Source organism: Oncorhynchus gorbuscha, linkage group LG11 (genome assembly GCF_021184085.1).
Source record: "Oncorhynchus gorbuscha isolate QuinsamMale2020 ecotype Even-year linkage group LG11, OgorEven_v1.0, whole genome shotgun sequence".
NCBI lineage: Eukaryota > Metazoa > Chordata > Actinopteri > Salmoniformes > Salmonidae > Oncorhynchus > Oncorhynchus gorbuscha.
The window spans coordinates 60,636,263-60,653,750 of record NC_060183.1 but is presented as its reverse complement, the minus strand read 5'-3'; the positions used below and the strand labels follow the sequence as shown (position 1 = coordinate 60,653,750).

Below are 17,488 nucleotides of genomic sequence, written 5' to 3'. Positions count from 1 at the left end.
AGGGCGCATGGCTGATGAATGGAAATTCCACTGGCCACTGATTGAAAGTGCTGTATCTCCCTCATTTTTCAGAGTAAAAGCCTGAAACAATGCCTAAAGACTGGTCACATGTAGAGGAAGGCACAGATCTTGTGAACTGGATCCTAAGTCTTTGTATGGTGGATAGGCTTTCAATGGAAAAACAGCCTTTCAAAATAAAAGTACTTCCTGGTTGGATTTTCCTCTGGTTTTCGACTGCCATATCAGTTCTGTTATACTCAAAGACATTATTTTAACAGTTTTGGAAACTTTAGAGTGTTTTCAATCCAATCTACAAATTATATGCATATCCTATATTCTGGGACTGAGTAGCAGACAGTTTCATTTGGGCATGCTTTTCATCCAAAATTCCAAATGCTGCCCCCTACCCTAGTGAAGTTAATGTAGGAATCTGTACAGTGGTCTGTTATGCTGGTGTCGTGTTGGACCATTAGGAGGAGTGGCCGGGGGCGTGGAGGTTGGTTTGAGAGGCACTATTGCAGATTATTAAATAACTCTGCAGGTGAGGAAATAAGATGATGATGTGTGTCAGATGGAACTACTTAGTGAATACATTCATTGATATGTACCACTTAATGTAGACCAATAAATGTACTTTAACCTATTTAATACTGTCACGACTTCCACTGAAGTCGGTCCCTCCCCGTGTTCGTTCGGCGGTCGACGTCACCGGCCTTCTAGCCACCACCGATCCACTTTTCATTTTCCATTTGTTTTGTCTTACACACCTGGTTTCACTCACCCAATTACCTGTTTATTATTTAACCCTCTGTTCCCCATGTTTGTTTGTGAGTGATTGGTTTCATCTTGGAGTCAAAATGACCCCAGTTGGTAATCCCTGTATGTAAAATATATTGGTAGTATGAGGGTTAAAACACACTATTGTTAAAAAAAAAAATATGATTGCAACTGCCATGTTTTTGAAAACACTTTGCAAAAGATATATGAGGCCGATATCGACTGAGACAGCAGAACACAGTCTTAAAGAGATTCAGTTACTCTTTCTTCCGACCCATTTCATATACAACCAAGAAGGTTGTGGCTCCATCTGAGGACCGGCCTGTGTTTATACAGACCCATAAAATCATTCTGGGATCCAAAATGGAGTGATAAAACCAGTACCAAGCATGGCCTCCACGGAGTATATTTCACTCAGTTTCGCTTTATTGCCAATTTGTTACTTTCCACTAAACAACTCTTTCTGCCAGCCCTGGCCGATCGTCAAAACATACTTTTTACAGGGTTTTGTTCAAATCATTTGAACTATATCTTAATAGCTTTACTGTGCATACTCTATCCCCACAGTTGTGTGGCCTAACAATAACATTCATAGACAAAACCTTGTTCATTTGCTTACAATAAAGAAAAATCCAATGATACATGTGTATCCGTTTACGGTCTCCTGCTGGTTGGTCAAGGATAGATGAACACCTTTTGATGAACATACACTTGCTATGGTAGAATAGGAGCAATAGGCGTAGAACGTTTGGGCAGGGGAATAGGGGGGTCTAATGTATGTGAATGGTGGTGGGTGCTGAAGATTCATGGTGGGCCATGTGGAACAAGGCTTTGTACCCCGGGAACAATAAATCACACCACACCCCTGGTCTGGCTATCTACTCTCCACCCCCTCCCCATCGTTATACCCTTATCATGATTAATGACCTTCCTCCCCTGAATTTATTGAAATATGGAATTAAACCTGTATTGTGTCTGTGTGTTTGCTGCTGGTGGATTAAATGATGGGGCCAGTATGTTGCCAATCACACATAGGGATAAAGGTCATTATCAATCATTTCAATGACTACTTCCATTCTCCACTGTTAGAGAACTGCCCTCAGAAGTAGGACTCCTCAATTCCCTTCACCTAAGTCAATAGCAAACATGTCTGGGCTGTTTGATTAGTCTGAACGGTAATTGAAGAAAGGGGGAAGGGAAGAAATCACTGGAGAGTTTGGAAAAGCAGGAGGGAAGGAGGAGGCGTTGTGGCCTGTCAACCTTGAAAGCGTGATGCCAAGTCAGTGACACCAGAGGGAAAACAGCTGCTGCAGGTGAAGGGGGGATGGAGGGAAGGAGGGAAGGAGGGAGGGAGAGAGGAAGCGGCAGTCCACCTCAACAACAACAACAGAATGTTATCCGTCGCCCTGGTGACACCGCATGCAAATAGGAATGGACGCCCGGGCAACTTTAGCTTGAAGGGAGAAAAACAAAACAGAGGGAGTTTTATTTTCCTGGCACTTTGAGGATCAAGGTTAAAAAGCAGCACGTCGCCATATGTTTCCACCATCTACAGAGTCAACGGAGGCCGAGATTCTGAGGCGGGAAGGAGTGAGTCACTTATCAAATAGTGAGAATATTACTGTTTATTCCGATAGTCCTAATGTAGGGTAGTTTGCCAAACAGGCAACTTCCACATTATAATAAGAAAGGAGGCCTCTTAGTTAACAATGTTGGGTGGAGAAAACATCCTCCAACATCAATTTGAAAGGCAGATTATGTTATTCTATGTTATGACAAAGGGAGAAGATAACAGCCTTGAAAACTAAACAAGAAACTAATCAGAACAAAGTAAGCGGGCAGATAAATGCGTCTCCAAAGTGATGTGTCATCTGTCGGTTACATACGACAGGTAACCATCACTCAGAGGGCGACGTCTGTATATGTGACATGTACAGGAGTGACAATCAACAATTAAATATGGCACATCATGCCAGACACAATCTGCATTTCTGTCCATCCACTCCCTATGGGAGCCATAAGACTGCACTGTAGGCATCATGGATGCATTGTGTTGCAAAGCATTGTTGGAAAAACAAGTGTTTAACAGTGACTCTTAAACAGAAGTAGAAAGCTGAAGAAGGGAAGGTAAATTGTGGTTATGTTAGATCAAGTTCATATTGTTATGAATGTAAATGTTTTCCAGTGGTTTACTCACACAGAGATACATTGAATTAGAGCTCTATTTAATTCTGTGGTATTTTGAACATGTTTAGAACATTCTAGGAAAAGAAATGTTCACATTCCTTAGGAACACACATACAGTAGATGTTGCTTGTTGTCCCTCCTTCCTGACCTCTCTCTTTCTCCTCCCTGTCTTCTCCTCCCCAAGTAAACATCTACTCCTATCTACAAATCAGAGTCATTTACTCAACGGCACAGATATTGAAGAATTCCATAGAAATGTAAAGATAGAATCATACATGCATACATCCATACAAATTCAAGCAAATTAGTCGACATGTCAGCTAAGAATTCAAACAGTTCAGCATTTTACGCATTCTATTTTCCTGCACATTTTTATGTTGTTGTCAAGGTAACATGTCTTACAATTTTAGAAAGGTAAGGAAGGTAAATTCATCTGTTGCTTCCTTAAAATGTACAATGTTTAAAAAAATACAACTGTAAATGCCTTGAAGGTTATTAACAAGTTGAAACTTGTTTCATATTTTTTTCCGATTGTGGAGAGCAAAACAAACTGAACACAACACAGACAATACACAAAAAACAAAGAAAAATAAATATCTCAATAAAATAGTTTTGTAAGAAAATGGGAGTTAGTAGACACAGCTGTGCCCTTCCTCTAAGATAGTACTAATTAGTGTTGTAGTAGTCGAGTCCAGGACTGGGACTCAATCCATTGGTGACTTGGACTTGACTTGTATTTGCACTGGATAGGCTACTATGATAAGGCGAATATTAGCAGCACTGGATAGGGTACTTTGATAAGGCGAATATCAGCAGCACTGGGTGTGCAGAGCTGCGAGATTTCTGTTCTCTAACAGTGGGAAGGACCCACCACACCTGCACACACAGTCTGCATCAGCTGGTGAGCTGCAGGAAGCAAGCAATGAGTTTGGGCAGACAGGGAGGCTGCACTCCTGCTCTTCCTCCGGTCATAGGCTACACATTGTGCATCTTGCTTCCCCGTAAATACCAGCCTACTATTTAGTTTTGCCTGGTTAAGAAATACAAACTGCTTTACGAAATTGAAAACAATAGTATTGAGTATTGAATAGTGCAATCTCTCCCCTTGAGTATAGAAAAGTAAGGTCTTTGAAAAGTTGGTCTCGCTCTACCCTCACACTTTCCTCCATGCATCCTTTGTAAGTCGCTCTGGATAAGAGCGTCTGCTAAATGACTTAAATGTAAATGTAAATGTATTGTTTGGTTCTGACAAGTCTCCCTTAACTTTTCAAAAGCTAGATCTGGGATAAATTTACTGTATAAGAAAAATTATTTTATAATAAAACCATAGTAAAGATTGCCATGTGGCATACAGTTGAGTAGAGAGGCTCCAGTGTTTATTTGCTAAATTGTAATTATTTCACCCCTATGGACCATTTATTGCCTTACCTCCCTAATCTTACTACATTTGCAATCTTTCTATTGTGTTATTGACTATACGTTTGTTTATCTCTTGTGCAACTCTGTATTGTTTGTGTCGCACTGCTTTGCTTTATCTTGGCCAGGTCGCAGTTGTAAATGAGAACTTGTTCTCAACTGGCCTACCTGGATAAATAAAGGTGTTCTCAACTGGCCTACCTGGATAAATAAAGGTGTTCTCAACTGGCCTACCTGGATAAATAAAGGTGAAATTTAAAAAAAACAATAATAATAAAAAAGGTGATTTTAGAATTTCCACACATGGTGATTTTCTTTTAGCAGGGTTTGAAAAAAAATGCATTACAGAAGAGATTAGCTGAATATTTTTTAATACCACACAAATGACCAAAATGAGTGGCTACTCACTCACAGCACTGACAAACTGAGATCAATCTGGTCTTGAATTCAAACAAACAATAGCCCAAGCCAATGAAGTGACACACGTATTGTACAATATTAGGAGGAAATATATATACAGTACATATGTCATAGGCTACAGTAGGCTACTAAATAAAATGTCCAGTGGCACACTGACTCTCCTAATGATGAAGATGAAGCCATAGGCTACTCATGGTGATGGCCGATGCGCTCGTCTCAGGATGAGCTACTTTGAAAAACAGTGCTGCTGTTAGCAGAAATGGGTTCTACAGACAGACTAATCTTGCCTTTTCAGCAAGTCATTTTTTCTCCAAACTACCTTTTTCCCGCGATTGTATTTTGAAATCTGAAAAAGGCAAACCAACAGCTGCAACCAACCATAGAAATATAATCCATAAATGGCTGTTCCCATTCGAGTCAGGACTGATATCCATTGCTAGTGTGCCTATGAGTTTAAGAGTCAAATGACCAGGGTAAGAGGTTACAAAACCCTTCCATCGATTATATGTCTATGGTCCCAATGCAACAAGCTGTACATTGGATGTGCATGCTGCCTAACCTGCAGCCTTCCTGACTGTAGGCAAACCGGTATAAGACAAAATAAAGGAAACGCTTGAGTAAATGAGGGACACAAAGTATATGTTATGGTGTGGGGTACATTTTCTTTGCATGGTTTAGCACCACTTGTAAGACATCTATGCCAATGCGCATTGAAGCTATTCTGGCAGTTCTTGGTGGCCCAGCCCCCTTTTAAGAGACGTTAGGTTAGTGTCTCCTTAATTTTGTCAGATACCTGTATGCGCTTGTGATAAAACTTAATCCACAGATATTTTTTATTAGCTGTTGATCCTCTGTGGCTAAATTATGCTCTCTGGTGTATTTTGAAAATTGAGAGCGGGGTCCTGTGGTTGTTTTTAATTTGTTTTGCCTCTTGGGCCACCTATGGGTTTAGGCCCCCCCTGACTCACACAATTGACCAGTCACATTAATTTGTTAATAACACTTTAAAGTGTTTTATATAATATCTGCTTGTCGGTGTGTAATTTTTAACATGTTTTAAACAACTAGGATAGTTAATTACTTTATACCTCCTGTGAATTCATGTTTTGCAGAAGTGCCCAAAAGTATCTGAAATTAAACTTGTTATAGACCTTTCAGAATGATGCCCATAACAATGCAACAACTACAGCTTGATGAAAACAGGTTACTTATGCAAACAAGTGACTTTAAAGCAGCGCTTTCCAGTTAATCTGCAAAGGGCCAGTGTGGGTACAAGCTTCCCTCCAACCAGTAAGTCACATCTATGATTCAACAACTTAGTGTTGACTGGAGACTTTGACAAGGTGAATCAGGTGTGTGATGGAATGGTTGAAAGGAATGCTTGGAACCACACTGACCCTTTGTGGGTAAGACTGGATACCACTACTTTAAATGTAAACAATGACTGGAAAGATCACATTTCAAAGTGAATGAGACCAATGGGGTGATTTAGACAGCTTGATTGTAGTCATGGTCAGCCAGAAGGGGAGGAACTTGGACAGGTACTGATTTGCGTCCTGCCAAGTTGTTCCTTTGGGCATCCCAGCTTGCTTCATTTGGGCCCTGCCTTGGTGCTGGTCTGGCGTCCACAACTTCTCTCTGCATCTCTGGGTCTGGTTCCTCAAGGTCCCCACCCCCATGCAGATGTTGTGCAAAACTGCACAAGCACAGATGGCCCTCGGCACAAACGTGTGTTGAACTTCCAAGGCCTTGAAGAATATGCTCCACCAATGTGTCTTCAACATCCCAAAGGTCCTGTCGATGATGCCTTTGAATGCTGCTTGTTGTACCGTTTCTGGAACGCACTTTGCACCGGCTCCCGGAATGAGGTCATTATAGATGGGCTGTTGCAGGGACAGCCTCCACCGTCTAAGATGAAGTATTCTGCAGGTGGGTACCTTATCTCAGCATACACAGGGCTGTTCTTAATGACATGTGTATCCTGAACTGATCCAGGATAGCCCAAATACATGTCAATCTAACTCCCCTTGCTGTCACAGATAGCTTGAAGTTGAATGGAGGAAAACGGCATCCTGTTGACACAATCCTGTGTATCTTGGCCTGTGGGTGCCTTAATGCGCACATGACATGCATCAATTGCTCCAACACACTTGAGGAATGCCTGGCTCCGTGGTAGCCTAGCAAAGCCCTGGCCAACATCATACATCTCCTCGTTTGGGCAACGAAATGCAGCGATGACAGATGTCATGCAACTTCTCTGTGACCTTGTGCACGGCACAGAGAACAGAGGTCTTCAGGACATCGAAGGCACGGGAGACGACACTGTATTGGAGCCCGTGTGACAACCAAAATTGAATCAAATTTTATTAGTCGCATACACATATTTAGCAGATGTTATTGCAGGTGTAGCTAAATGCTAGTGTTACTAGCTCCAACAGTGCAGTAATATTTAACAATACACAACAATACACACAAATCTAAAAGTAAAAGAATGGAATTAAGAAATATAGAAATATTAGGACAAGCATTAACGGTGTCAGGAGTATAAATATACCTAAACTGAACAAAAATATAAACGCAACATGTAAAATCTTGGTCCCATGTTTCATGAGCTGAAATAAAAGATCCATGAAAATGTCCATACGCACAGAAAACGTACTTCTCTCAAATGGTGTGGATGAATTTGTTACATCCCTGTTAGTGGGTATTTCTCCATTGCCAAGATAATCCATCCACCTAACAGGTGTGGCATATCAAGAAGCTTATTAATGAGCATGGCCATTACACAGGTGTACCTTGTGCTGGGGACAATAAAATGCCACTCTAAAATGTGCAGTTTTGTCACTCAACACAATGCCACAGAAGATTTAAATTTTGAGAGAGCGTGCAATTGGCATGTTGACAGCAGGAATGTACACCAGAACTGTTGCCAGTGAATTTAATGTTAATTTCTCTACCATAAGCCACCTCAAATGTTGTTTTAGAGAATTTGGCAGACTCACAACCCTAGACCACGTGTAACCACGCCGGCCCAGGACCTGCACATACGGCTTCTTCACCGGTAGGATTGTCTGACACCAGCCACCCGGACCGCTGAAGAACCTATGGGCTTGCACAATTTATGCACAAGTTGTCAGAAATTGTTTCAGGGAAGCTCATCTGTCTGCTCGTCGTCCTCACCAGTGTCTTGACCTGACTGCAGTTTGGCGTCTGACCTGACTGCAGTTCAGTGATCAAATGCTCACCTACGATGGCCACTGGCATGCTGGAGAAGTGTGCTCTTCACAGATGGATCCCGGGTTTCAACTGTACAAGGCAGATGGCAGACAGAGTGTATGGCGACGTGACGGCGAGTGGTGTGTTGATAACGCTGTACCCCATAGTGGCGGTGGGGTTGAGGTATGAACACAATTGCATTTTATCGATGGCAATTTGAATGCACAGAGATACCGTGATGAGATCCTGAGGCCCATTGTCGTGCCATTCATGAGCCGCCATCACCTCATGTTTCAGCGTGATAATGCACAGTCCCATGTCACAACGATCTGTACACAATACCTGGAAACTGAAATTGTCTCAGTTCTTCCATGGCTTGCATACTCACCAGACATGTCACCCATTGAGCTTGTTTGAGATGCTCTGGATCGACATGTACAGCAGTGTGTTCCAGTTCCCACCAATATCCAGCAACTTCGCACAGCCATTGAAGAGGAGTGGGACAACATTCCACAGGCCACAATCAACAGCCTGATCAACTCTATGCGAAGGAAATGTGTCGCTCTGCATGAGGCAAATGATGGTCATCACAGATGCTTATCTGTATTCCCAGTCATGTGAAATTCATAGACCTGGGCCTAATTCCTTAGCTTTCATAACTGCCTGTGTATATTAGTTCCTAACTTCCCTGAAAAGGTGCATATCAGGGGGGCTATTTGATGCTAATGCAGAAAGCCACAGGATGTTTTTGTGCTGGTCAAGGGCAGTCAGGTCTGGAGAGAACCAAGGGCTATATCTGTTCCTGGTTCAATTTTATTTGAATGGGGCATGCTTATTTAAGATGGTGAGGAAGGCAATTTTAAAGAACAACCAGGCATCCTCTACTGACAGGATGAGGTCAATATCCTTCCAGGATACCCGGGCCAGGTCGATTAGAAAGGCCAGCTCGCTGAAGTGTTTTAGGGAGCGTTTGACAGTGATGAGGGGTGGACGTTTGACCGCAGACCCATTACGGCAATGAGGCAGTGATCGCTGAGATCTTGGTTGAAAACAGAAGAGGTGTATTTGGAGGGCAAGTTGGTTAGGATGATATCTATGAGGGTGCCCTTGTTTACAGATTTGGTGTTGTACCTGGTGGGTTCATTGATAATTTGTGTGAGATTGAGGTTCATCAAGTTGAGATTGTAGGAACACTTTACACGTTGTGTTTATATTTTTTGTTCTGTATAGATTCAATGTATGGCATCACTTCGGAGTTTCTAGATTTTGGTTAAACTTCTCCTTTAAGAGAGCTAGGTGAGACAACCACATTCCAACTTTTGATATTATTATTTTATTACATTTTTTAGGTTTGTTTCAGGAATTGTATATTGAACTGATAAAATTGTGTGTTGTGTGTCAATATTAAATTTCATTTAAATGTATCCATTATGCATGGTGATTCTGTGTGCCTCAGTTAGTAGAGCACGGCGCTTGTAATGCCAGGTTTGTGGGTTTGATTCCCACGGGGACCAGTATGAAGATGTATGCATAAAGTCTCTAAATGACAAAATAATGTCAATTTATAATATCAATGCCAGTTTGAGAAATAAATAGGAATGTGAAAATGATAAATGCATTTTTATTTTCATATCAGTGTGCATGATTCAGAAAATGGAAAATGGTTAATTGAATATTGGAAAATGTAATTCTGGCACGTTTTAGCAAAAAGTTGTTCTCAATACATTGCAGTCCATGGGCAAATATGAGTGTCACAGGGTTGCCAATTTTCTCAATACATTTTAGTCAATAGGAATAGATGAGTGTCTCTGGGCTGACGTTTTTCTCAATACATTTTAGTCAATAGGAAAAGATGAGTGTCTCTGGGCTGACGTTTTTCTCAATACATTTTAGTCAATAGGAAAAGATGAGTGTCTCTGGGCTGACGTTTTTCTCCATACACTGCAATCAATGGGAAAAGATGTGTTACAGGGTTGACATTTGTCTTGTTTATCTCATGGCAGTCTCTCTTTCACTCTCTACCTCCTCTTTATCCCCCCTCGTTCTCTTCTCTCTCCCTTCCACTTCTTTCACCCCATCCACCCTGTCTCACCATCCATCTCTATCTCCTCTCTCCCCCTTCTTCAGTCTCCCCCCCTCTCAAATTAATGAATTGATCAATTAATTAGGGTTATGTCTAGGGTTGAGGCCCTTACAATAACTCTAGCTTCATGTCCACATCTCAGAGAAAGAGAGCGAGAGAGTTGATACAGCAGGACCAACACAAGGTAGCATGACCGGTGAACAGGCCTCAGTTTATGTCAGGAGAGAGTTGACAATGGTAGTGGAGTGAAGTGGTGTAGTGGAAATTCATGTATACTGAGAGACTTGGACAATTATTCAAACAATCATCTTTATTTTATATCGATTAATTATTGCATTAATGAAACTGTCGACCCCACACTCGTGTGTTGCCGAGAGCTTAACCTTACCAAATAGTCATGGCTGGTTCCAACCCTCCGATGCAGATTGGTGAGCATCACAAGCCACTTTGGGTTGATTTGGTGGTTATATGCACCTGGTGTTGTTTAAATCCAAATTCCAGGATGATTAGGAACAAGAAGGGGTTTTGTTCAACTCCTCCAGGCTCGCTCTATCTCGGTTAGACCCACCACATCTTGTCTATGGAATGTCAGGCTGTAACTCAATTGTCAGCTCAAGCTCCAGAGGCCTGACTCAGCACCACAGACTCAGATGAGAGAGTACTCATCATAGCTATTCGATGCATAAACAGTATTATAACATTATCTTGTACATTTTCTCTCACGGTGGTCATCACCTCTTAATCAGGGATCAGGAGGGGACTTAACTGTAAATACAAATAGCCGCTACGCCATCGTAGGTTGGACTACAGGTTTCTCTATGTAGTTAAACTCAGACATCTCAAAATTCATAAGTTCAAACACAGACTGCGCATCTCTTCCACTTGACACATCAAAGTAGTCCAAGAAACGTTCCTGAAAAAAGCCCTCATCATCCATATATAAATGATGATAACTGACAACTGACAACTGCAAACAGACTGGTGACAGACACCATATGCCCCAGAGCGGTAGTGTCACGACTCCAGCCGAAGTTGGCTCCCCCGCCTGTTCGGGTGCTGCTCGGTGGTCGTTGTCACCGGCCTACTAGCCGCCACCGATCCCTTTTCTTTTCGGTTAGTTTTGTCTCATTTGTTACACCTGTTCCTAGTTTGTGTGTGCTTGATTGTCTTCCCTATTTAGTGCATGGAACCCACCCCTTTGTTGTGCGGGATTATTTTGATGTTCACGTTGTATCGTTTGGTGTTGTTAGTGCTTTGGACCTAGTTACCCGTTGTTTTGGGTTGGTCAGTGTTTGCGCCCTGCGTGTTGGGCATTTCATTTTGGTGCTGTATTAAAGTGCACTTTTCCCCTGGACCTCTCTGCTCTCGGTGCCTGATTCCTCGCTACACACCTAGCCAGCCGTGACAGAATCCCGCACCTGATCATATGGAATCAGCAGGAGCAGCCATACCTCCTCTCCCATCGATGGAGGAGAGGGTCCCCTATCACACCACCATTCTTTACCGGATTGGGTCCGCCATGGATCAGATGATGGAGAGGATGGACCGATGGGAGAGGAGTGGCCTTCCCACCTCATTTCCACCCACCCCCCCTACCCCTGCTTCAGCATCAGCATCCCGCTCCGGGGCCCTGCGTCTGGCGCTCCCCAGGGAGTATGATGGGACGGTGGCTGGATGTACGGGGTTCCTCCTCCAACTGGATTTATACCTAGCTACCGTCCGTCCGACTCCCTCAGGGGAGGTGAGCGTCCTCGTCTCCTGTCTGACAGGGCGAGCCCTGCAGTGGGCCAATGCAGTGTGGAATGGCCCAGACTCGGCGAGGGATCACTACCCCGAGTTCACCTTCCGATTCCGGGCTGTGTTTGATCACCCACCGGAGGGCCGAGCGGCGGGTGAACGGCTGTTCCACCTGCGACAGGAGACGAGGAGCGAGCAGGACTTTGCCCTGGAGTTCCAGACCTTGGCCGCAGGAGCGGGGTGGAACGACAGGGCTTTGATGGACCACTTCCGTTGTAGCCTCAGGGAGGACGTCCACAGGGAGCTAGCGTGTCGGGACACTACTCTCTCATTGGATGAACAAATAGACATGCCCATTCGTCTGGACAACCTGCTGGCTGCCCACGGGCATCCAGAACGGACCCAGTTGATTCCACCCCCAGGCCCTCCTGCTCCCATCCCCATGGAGTTAGGGGAGGCTGCTTCGAGGGGGACCGGAGGAGGAGTTTCCTGCTGCACCAGTTGTGGTCAGCGAGGACACACGGCCGATAGGTGCTGGAGGAGCTCGTCTGGGAGTCGGGAGGGCAGGCGGAGCACTACTCGTTCACCCCAGGTGAGTCCGCACCAGACTCACCCAGAGCTTCCTGTCGGCCGTATGTTTGTGCTAACCTCTTTCCCTGGGTTTTCTCCCTCTCTACAGCATAAGGCACTAGTCGATTCAGGCGCAGCTGGGAACTTTATGGATCACGGGCTCGCAGTAAGACTAGGGATTCCCCTGGTGTCGTTAGACCAACCTTTCCCCGTGCACTCCTTAGATAGCCGACCATTAGGGTCAGGGAGGCTACGGTGCCACTGGACATTGTAACGCAGGGGGGTCATAAGGAACGGATTAGTCTATTCCTTATTGATTCACCTGCGTTTCCATTGGTGCTGGGAATTCCGTGGCTAGCTCATCACAACCCGATGATTTCATGGAGACAGGGGGCTCTTTGAGGGTGGTCAGAGGAGTGTTCAGGCAGGTGTATAGGAGTCTCCATAGGTGCGACTACGGTGGAGAGTCCAAACCAGGTTTCCACTGTGAGCATTCCCTCTGAATATGCCGATTTGGCTATCGCCTTCTGTAAGAAGAAGGTGACCCAATTACCACCCCATCGTCGAGGGGACTGCGTGATAAACCTTCTGAAGAATGCTGCACTTCCTAGGAGTCACATGCACCCATTGTCCCAGGAGGAGACAATGGCTATGGAGACATATGTCACTGAATCTCTGGGGCAGGGGTACTATCGGCCCTCCACGCCACCCATCTCCTCGCACTTCTTTTTTGTGAAGAAGAAGGAGGAAGGTCTGCGTCCGTGCATTGATTATAGAGGTCTAAATTCAATCACAGTGGGGTTTAGTTACCCACTACCTCTCATCGCTACGGCGGTGGAATCATTTCACAGGGCGCGTTTCTTCACAAAACTGGGTCTGAGGAGTGCGTATAACCTGGTGCGTATCTGGGGAGGAGATGAGTGGAAAACTGCATTTAGTACTACATCTGGCCATTATGAGTACCTCGTCATGCCATATGGGTTGAAGAATACTCCAGCCGTCTTCCAATCTTTTGTAGATGAGATTCTCCGAGACCTGCATGGGCAGGAAGTGGTAGTGTACATCGATGACATCTTGATCTATTCTGCCACATGCGCTGCACACGTGTCTCTGGTGCGTAAGGTACTTGGGCGACTGCTGGAGCATGACCTGTATGTCAAGGCTGAGAAATGTGTGTTCTCCAAACAAGCCGTTTCCTTCCTGGGTTAACGCATTTCCACCTTCGGGGTGGTAATGGAGTGTGACCTCGTTACTGCCGTGCGTAATTGGCCAACTCCAACCACGTAAAAAGAGGTGCAGCGTTTTTTAGGGTTTGCTAATTACTACCGGAGGTTTATCCAGGGTTTTGGTCAGGTGGCTGCTCCCATTACCTCACTGCTGAAGGGAGGAACGGCACGCTTGCGTTGGTCAGCAGAGGCGGGCAGAGCTTTCAGTCGTCTGAAGAAGCTGTTCACCAATGCGCCAGTGTTGGCGCATCCGGACCTCGTTAGCGTTCATAGTGGAGGTGGACGCATCCGAGGCTGGGGTCGGGGCCGTGCTGTCCCAGCGCTCGGGCTTGCTACCAAAGCTCCGCCCTTGTGCTTTTTTCCGAAGAAGCTCAGTCCGGCGGAGCAAAACTATGACCTGGAGCACCGGGAGTTGTTAGCTATAGTCAAGACTCTGAAGGTGTGGAGACATTGGCTTGAGGGGGCTATGCACCCTTTTCTCATCTGGACTGACCATCGTAATCTCAAGTATATCCGGGCAGCAAGAAGAATGAATCCACGTCTGGCTAGATGGGCATATACTTTGCCCGGTGCTGTCCCGCATATATGATACAGAGGAGCGGTCCATCGAGCCGACCCTCATCATTCCACTTTCACGTCTCATGGCACCGGTGGTATGGGAGGTGGACGCAGAGATAGAGAGGGCATTACGGTTGGAGCCTGCCCCTCCGCAGTGTCCAGCGGGGGCTCAGAAAGTGCCGCGGGGTGTCCGTGACAGGCTGATTCGTTGGGCTCATACTCTACGCTCCTCTGGTCATCCTGGCATCGGGAGTCTCAGGGGGAGATACTGGTAGCCCACGTTGTCGAAGGATGTGAGGTTTTATGTCTCCTCCTGCTCAGTGTGCGCTCAGAGCAAGGCTCCTCGACATCTGCCTAGAGGGAGGTTACAGCCCCTCCCCGTTCCACAACGGCCGTGGTCACACTTGTCGGTGGACTTCCTCAATGACCTTCCCCTGTCCCAGGGAAGTACCGCGATCCTGGTCGTTGTGGATCGGTTTTCTAAGTCCTGCCGTCTCATCCCGTTGTCCGGTCTCCCTAAGGCCCTGCAGACTGCGGAGGCTCTGTTTACCCATGTCTTCCGGCAATACGGGGTGCCTGAGGATATCGTCTCTGATCGGGGTCCCCAGTTCACGTCCAGAGTTTGGAGGGCATTTATGGAGAGGCTGGGGGTCTCAGAGCGGACAGGGGAGTGGGCGAGGTATGTTCCTTGGGCAGAGCTCGCTCAGAACTCCCTTCGCCACTAACATGTCTCCCTTCCAGTGTGTGTTGGGCTACCAGCCGGTCCTGACCCCATGGCATCAGAGCCAGACCGAAGCTCCTGCGGTGGAGGAATGGGTGCAGCGCTCAAAGGACACATGGAAAGCCGTCCAGGAATCACTGAGACTGGCTGGGGAACGGCAGAAGAAGAGCGCTGACCAGCACCGCAGTGAGGCCCCCATGTTCGCACCGGGGGACCGGGTCTGGCTCTCGACCTGAAACCTGTCCCTCCGCCTGCCCTGCCGGAAGCTGGGGCCGCAGTGTGGGGTCATTTAAAGTCTTGAGGAGGATAAACAAGGTGTGTTATAGGTTACAACTTACTGCTTACTGTCATATTAACCCCTCGTTTCATGTGTCTCTCCTCAGGCCGGTGGTAGCTGGTCCCCTACAAAAAGGTCAGGTGGCTGAGGTCCCTCCGCCCCCACTGGACATCAGGGGGTCCCCGGCATACACAGTATGTACCATTCTGGACTCGAGACACCGGGTGAGGGGCCTACAGTACCTCGTTGAATGGGAGGGGTACGGTCCGTAGGAGAGGTGCTGGGTAACGGTGGGAGACATTATGAACCCTTCACTCCTGAGAGACTTCCACCGCCTCCACCCGGATCGCCCGGCGCCTCTTCAGGTGGTGCTCGGCGGTCGTCGTCACCGGCCTACTAGCCGCCACCGATCCCTTTTTCTTTTCGGTTAGTTTTGTTCCTATTTTGTGTGTGCTTGATTTTGTTCCCTATTTAGCGTATGGAATATTCACGTTGTATCGTTTTGGTGTTGTTAGTGCTCTGGACGTGGTTACCCGTTGTTTTGGGTTGGTCAGTGTTTGCTCCATACGTGTTGGGCATTTCATTTTGGTGCTGTATTAAAGTGCACTTTTCCCCTGGACCTCTCTGCTGTCTGCGCCTGTCTGCGCCTGATTCCTCGCCACACACTACACACCTAGCCAGCCATGACAGGTATGTTAACCTAACTAGGAAAACTCTGGACCTTAAGGTATGACAGTAATTAATCAGTTATAAAAATGTTTTATATGGGCTATGATTGGACCAGTATTTCCAAATCAGGTCACAGGGTTTTAAAAACTCCTGGCCCTGGGGGGGGGATGAAAACCCTGTCAAACTGCAGCTACCTTATATGTGTTTATTTCAATTATATTTAGACGAGATTTGGAGGGGGATTCCCTCTACCCAGACACATAGATAACAACTGATAGACAATAGACCTCACAGGCCTGAGCGTTCTTTATGCATGTTTGCATCATGCAGGCCTATGCAACTCTAGTGCTTATAAAATATTTACTCACATCTGTCATCACTATTATGTTGACTGATTAATTCCAGTTAATAATTTTGGATTAAAAACATATAGGCAGCGCCCAATTTTGAATATAAACTAAATTTGCTAACATTCACATTTTCTCCTGACAAATGGACTATAAATACATAACGTTACCAATTAGTTTACCCTGACCAGATGGACAGGGTGCATAGGCTGTATGCAGTTGCTCTTATTAGTAGCCTACAGTTGATTAGACTGAAAAATAGTCTCATTTTCATCCCACACAGCATGTCCGATTTCTAATGTTTAGGTGTAGGCTAGGCTGCTGCAACATTTAAGTTTTTGCTTGTGCCTGTCCGGAGTGATTATGTGTTATCATCTTTGCTAAATAAATACTAGAGGAAAGTAGAAAGCTTACTTGAGTGCACAGGAAAAAATTAGCTGCTTCAACCTTTCTCTCAAATCAACATTTTTATGGATGATGCATGGAAGCTATCAATTCATTTGGAATTGTTTGACATCCTAGAAAAGACAGTTGAAAGCTCGATATGTTCAGCAAGTAAAGCGTTGTAACGTGCAATTACCTCTGCAAGCTCCTTATAGTTGCCCTTGTTGGCGAAACCTTCCCTCACGTCATATCCTCTATCGATGCAGCTTTTTCCCAGAAGCATGAATCTTATGTGGACATTTATATGCTCCCTGCTTTTGTTTTGCAGTTTAGCTGAACGATCATTGTTCTTCATTTCACTGTACCCACCTTTTCGACCAAGTCTCAGACTTTACAAAAAGCAGGTAAGGCCAGCAATACAGGTGGCTTGATGAAAGGCTCCCTGTTAACCAGCTATACTTTTGATACCAGTTGGTATTGAACACCCTCACCTTTTCATCCTTCTTCATGAAACTGATCTCAGGTAGAGGTTGACCCTCGCTTTTAATTCACACCTTTTCATCCTTCTTCATGAAACTGATCTCAGGCAGAGGTTGACCCTCTCTTTTAATTCACACTTTTTCTGTGTACACCGTAAAATGAAAGCGGTTCTTCAACAAAAAGTCCACAACACTTTCGGCAGCGTTGGCCATTCTACCGTTGATGGAGAAAACTGCACACTCCCGCTGGTAGCTAGCTTTGAAAAATGTTAAATAAATTGCACAAACTGGACACAAAAATAAAGTTCTAAAACCAAGAAAACAATATACAGTATAATATATATCTTCTGTATCCTGTCATTTGAAAAAACACATTTTAATTGAATAATATAAAAAATGCTCATCTATCACTCTTCACTCT

The 17,488-nt window shown here is 45.2% G+C and overlaps 1 long non-coding RNA gene across 1 annotated transcript; it reads left to right on the top strand.

The window, feature by feature from the left end:
• The first annotated feature begins 2,169 nt into the window (after positions 1–2,169).
• Positions 2,170–15,807, top strand: LOC124048003. Its single transcript, XR_006841159.1, has 2 exons — positions 2,170–2,367; positions 15,295–15,807. It is a non-coding gene; the product is annotated as an uncharacterized LOC124048003 (long non-coding RNA).
• Positions 15,808–17,488: the final 1,681 nt, after the last annotated feature.